At 33.4% G+C, this 5,892-nt stretch overlaps 1 pseudogene; it reads left to right on the forward strand.

The window, feature by feature from the left end:
* Nucleotides 1-3,584: 3,584 nt before the first annotated feature.
* LOC140810345 (peroxidase 5-like) lies at nucleotides 3,585-5,158 on the forward strand (annotated as a pseudogene).
* Nucleotides 5,159-5,892: the final 734 nt, after the last annotated feature.

Here is a 5,892-nt window from a genome sequence, read left to right on the forward strand (position 1 = left end):
ACTTAGGTGATCGATGAGAATGGCTAGAGCAAATGGCATTCGAAGGTATATATAGATGAAAGAATTACTATAAAATATATTATAGTACGATTCCGTAGGCAATGAAACAGTCTTTGGTATACTTTTTTTATATAATTAACAGCTTGTTGTTAGCTAAGTTTGCTTAAGAAATTGAAGTTTTTATATATTTCTTTTACCAAGTTCGGTAGTCGACTTTTTCTTCCATTCATAGACGCGATCAACTAATTACCTGCATTGTCAGCGGTTTATTACGTAAATATTTCATTATAATTTTTGTTCATATTTCAATTGCAACAAGCAACAGTGACAACAAGACGATTTTGAGAGGAAATTATCAAGCAAATCATTCCTACACCTTCGTACGCATATGAAATAATCGTACATCCTAAGTGAAACAATTTTTATTTTTTTTGTATGTTTATCTTCGAGGTTTTCGGTTTCGACCAATATATGACGTCATGTCAGCACTCCGGTACGGTAGATGTAAGAATAAATAATTAAAAAAAAGAATCAATTTATTGTGCTGAAACTAAATATTAACTAATCAGAAGTTTATATATATATATAGGTAAGTTTACAAGACTACTTGTATATTTTAAGTAGATTTGGTTTAACTTTTATTTATGTTAACGGCCTTCAGGTTGATTTTGATAATATAGATTTTGACTTTCAAAAGAAACATTTGTGGGACGCGCCATATATCTCTGAAGGATAATCTTGACTTTGACAAAAGTTTTAGCCTCTCTTTTTTGAAGCAATTATTATTTTACAAGTTCGTGATCACTGTTAATTAAAAAATCTATTATTTTACAAGTTCGTGTGTGAAATTTTTTACTTTACTTCCTCGAAATTGGTCATCCTAAGAAAGGATGGACAGAATATTTGCTTAATTATATATTCACCAAATTTATTATTTTGCCACAAGATCCCAGTTGTCTTGGTTCACCGACAGCATTGTATGTTTAAGTCTTACCAAATTTATTATTTTTCGGCTCTATATGTTAGGGCTGTGCTTTGAATTGTTTACCGGCTCCAGGAGAGTCATCAGGTGGAGAGGTTGGGTACAGTTCCGACACATATAGAAGTCAGTGCATTGTAGTCGGGGATTCACCGCTCACCTGCGAGTGTGGATATCCTATGTGATCTGATATAATAATAGTGCCTGGAATCTCTGGCCAGAGTATGAGATGTACGTTAGAGAAGGAGTTCTCCAACCGTACATGCGATGCCACTATTATAGTTATCACATAGTTATCGAATTAATATGCAACCCTCGATAAACCAATGGTTGCAGATTCGATCGGGATATATGAGATGAAGGGATCGTACTGTACGTTAATCATAATCGACTGGTTCTTGCATGCACTATCAGTGATACCTAGAGGATCATGGGGCGATGCTACTAGACGCTCTTACCATGATCCGATGGGTGCAATCAGAAATGAGTTCTGACATTCTTAATCAAGGTGTTGATTAAAAGAATGGGGCTAACAAGGGTAAGCCCGAATAAAGGAATATGTCCTGAATCACAAAAAGTTGTGAACCCACGGCTAGCTGTATCCCTAAACCATTGAGGGTCACACAAGTACTGGTTTACTTGTTCCCGTTGAGATAATAAATTCAATGAATTGAATTTATAAGAAATAAGTTTGATATGATCAATCGATAAGCTTATAAATAAAGTTTATAAAAGCTTATAGAAATTTTGGGAGCATGACTGTTAAGACAGTCAAAGGAGTACACTTGCCTTATTTAGACATTGGTGATCTCGAAATTAAAGTGTGCATCATAATAACAAATAAGTTGAAATTGTCAGGTCGATGATGTTGGATCGTCGATCGGGATTATGATGATATTAATATAATGAGAGCATAGATCATGGGCTTGTAAGAGTATAAACTCATCATGCTAATTTATTAAAGTTTAAATGAGCTTTAATAATTAAATTATATTTTAATTGAGTTAAAGTATAGCCCATTAAATTTTTATAATATGATATTGATTTATGTAATATGAAAATATTCATGATACCATAATTTAAAAACTTGCATACAAAGAAAATAATATTGATGCATAATATTCTAATATATATGTATTGATTCGAGAATCACAATCTACATGCAATAAGAATATTTCATTTACTTAATTAAATGGATTAATTAAGTTAAATGAAGGATTAGTATTAAAATGAGGATTTCTTATCCTTATTAAGATGCATGCATTCGGTGGAATAAATCTAGCTAGATTGCAATAAGGCATTCATTCGGGCCATCTTGGGAAAAGAATATATAGTTAACTTAATTAATTAGATTAATTAAGTTAATGATTGATAAAAGAAATAATAAGAATATTTTATTCTTATTGCATTGCCTGGATTCGGAGCTTTCAATTTTTGACACAAGTCTTTTTCGGCTCTTCCAAAAGGGTTGAAGCGTTGCTCTCGAAAATTATTTCTTGTTGTAAGAAAAATTTGGCTTATTGTATTGAGTCGAATTTTTTTTCTTTGTGTTCAATATCTACGAAAAACATCTTCTAATTTTCTAGTGCAAATTAGAAGAGAAACAAATAATCTGATCGTGGACCTGATTCGGAGATCGAAGAACGTTCGTAGGGATTTACAATAAGTGCTACGTCCGCTAATACCGGTGTAGTTGGAGCCAAGTGAAAAATTTCACCAAATGTATATTACTAAACATCCTATGTATATATGTTTGTTTTAAAACTTATCATACTTTGATTGTCAAAATAAATAAAATTTTAAAACTTCCGCTGCGTTTGAGCGTGTAGAAACCGAGATCCAACACTTATAGGATTAATTTTGTTGTTTTCTCTGAATGAATCACTTTGTCTCTTTTAAAGTATGCATGTGATCTCCGAGTATTATTAAATAAATCACATTTTTAACATTTTAAAAAAAACCTAATGCCCTTTGATTCTTTGAGTAATAGAACATTTAAATTACTCGTTTTCTTCTCTTGCATGCTTCAAATATACGTAATCTCATGAATCTTTCTTCTTACTATTGCGTGTTGACTTCTTTAAATAATACTAGCAATACGAAAAAAGGAATATAATAGAAAAAAAATAAAACCAATTGGGAAATATATAATGAAGAGTGTGTTGTCCTAAATTAGATTAGTAAATTTAAATGTAATGACCAGAACATACAACCTACTACAAAAATATTAATTGGAAATGTTTTGAATATGAAGTTGAAAAGTTCTACAATCTACATCAATGGGAACCTCCCGGAAATTATATTTTAAATTTCATACGAAATCGGCCTATTTTCTAGCTGTGAAAATTGGTTTACTCGGTAAGATTGAACTAATACTATTTCTTTGCCATATTTTTATAATAACACATACAATAAATTACACGAGCTATTAGTTTGCTATCTTGAAATCTTAGTTTTATTTCGCGATTCTATCGGATTTTGTTTGATTTCTTCACCATTAAACATGGTGATTTCTAATATTGCTGATAAATTTTCGGGAGACTTGTGTTTCTTGATCTTGTTTCTTACAATATCGACAGTGTCTACAATTTCATTAGCTTAACTAAAAGTGAGTTATTATAAGTACAGTTGCTCATCTGCTGAATCCATTATAAGGAAACAAGTTAACAAAGCTCTTGCAAGAAACTCGGTGATGGCATCATCAGAATGCATTTTCATGATTGTTTCGTAAGAGGGTCGTTTATCCATTTTATGAAAATATTTACGCTTTTTTTTTATTTTGATATTTGTTGTTCTATATGATTGTCTACGTAAATTGAGTAACTAAGTTCAAATTTAAATTACCTTTTGTGTAATAAGGTTGTGACGCATTGGTTCTTCTGGATTGCACATCCTTGTTTATTGTTCAGAGAAAGAACACCTGGCCAACAACCCGAGCTTGCATGATTTTGAAGTGATGGATGCAGCCAAGGCTGCGCACTACAAGAAAAATGACTTTCTGCAGCACGTTATCAACAGCGTGCATTAAAAGTACGCTGCGAATAATGCTTTTAACGGCGTGCATCAATATGTGCGCTGTTAATATTGTTACACTTGACAGAAATAACCTGCGGAAAGTAATATCTGCGGCGTGCATTTATGTGTGCTGTAAATATTAAATACTTTCCGCAGCAGTTGTAAACCGTCGCTATATTTAAACACCGTCGCTAATATGTAGCGACGGATTTGTCACAAACCGTCGCTAATATTTAGATGTTTTTTTAACATTAACGGCATACATTGCACGCTGCAGATAGTGTATTAACGGCGTACATATGCACGCTGTCATTAGTTTAGCTATCAACAGCATACTCTGCACGCCGTTATTAGACTAAACCGCAGCGTAAATCGCACGCCGCCAATAGTGTCAAACTTAAGACGGCTTTCAACTTTACAGCGTGCGTTGCAACATGCAATGCACGCTGCGGATAGCTTACCGCGGCGCATATTGCACGCCGCGGAAACCCACTTTTCTTGTAGTGGCGCTCGAATCACTCTGTCCACGTAAAAGTCTAATGTGCTGATATACTAGCCTTCGCAGCTCGTGACAACGCCTACAAGCTCGGTGGCATAAACTACGCGGTCCCATCATGTCGTTAGGATGGGCGAGTGTCCGTAGAAGACGAAGTTGCTCAAAATCTTCCTCCCCCATCTTTCAACGCAACACAACTCGTTCAAAACTTTGCACTAAAAGGGCTATCAACAGATGAAATGGTGACCCTTTCTGGGGGCATACTCCATCGGAATATCCCATTGCTCTTCTTTCTCGAACCGAATCTACAATTTCAATTCAAATCATCTGATTGATCTTTCCATGGACCCAAAATTTGCTAAAGAATTGAGAAAGAGATGTCCTGCACTTTCATCCAATTCTAGAACTGATCCAACGATGCCTCTAGACTTCATTTCTACCAACAAGTTGGATAACAAGTACTATTTACTTCTGAAGAACAAACGTGGATTGCTGACATTGGATCAGATACTTGCCGCCCTTCCATTGCATGGATGGTGACTAACAATGCCAGAAACAGAGCTTCCTGGGCCAACAAGTTCGTGAATGCCATGTTAAAAAAAGGTTCCATTGAGGTGCTTACCGTAGATCAGGGTGAGATAAGAAGAAATTGTAGGATTGTCAATTGAGTAATGGCAATTTTGTGTGATATTTTTGGCAATTGTTCTTTAATTATATGATTTATCATGCCATTGTAAATAATTTTAAGCTTTTAAATTTACTTAATTGTGATGATGAATGTCTTCAGTCATATTAAAATTTTAATAATAAGTTTAATTTGTAAATGAATTGTTCAAATTTTATTGTGTGAGCAAATAAATAAAAATATAATAGTACAAAAAAATTTACCTAAAAATAATTCTCAAATAATATGAAAATTTACATTTTTGGTCATTTATATTTTACTTCTCTGCAATTTTGGTTATCTATATTATCAAATTCAGTTTTAATTTTGTATTTTTCAATTTTTGAAATTTTTATTCATTTTCATCATAGTACCGATGTGCCAATATACACATCAACTCCATGTTGATGCTCCACATTGGAAAATGACTTAAATTGCATCAATAGAAAAGAAGAGGATTAAGGATTTGGATGCCAAGGCTCACAATGCAATCTTGTTGAGCCTTAGCGATAAAGTAATCGGGATTTGCCAGAAAATTTTTTGCCCTGGCATTGGGAAATAGACTAGAGGATTATAGTTGAAGAAGTCCATGTAAAATATGCTATATCTCAAGTAATCATTATACAAGATGAACATGGATGAAGGCAAAGATATGAGAAAACTCATGGATGACTTCAACAAGATCATTATTGATTTAAAAAATATTGACATCAAGATTAAGGAGGATCATACAATTCT

Source organism: Primulina eburnea, chromosome 13, assembly GCF_022965805.1.
Source record: "Primulina eburnea isolate SZY01 chromosome 13, ASM2296580v1, whole genome shotgun sequence".
Taxonomy (NCBI): domain Eukaryota; kingdom Viridiplantae; phylum Streptophyta; class Magnoliopsida; order Lamiales; family Gesneriaceae; genus Primulina; species Primulina eburnea.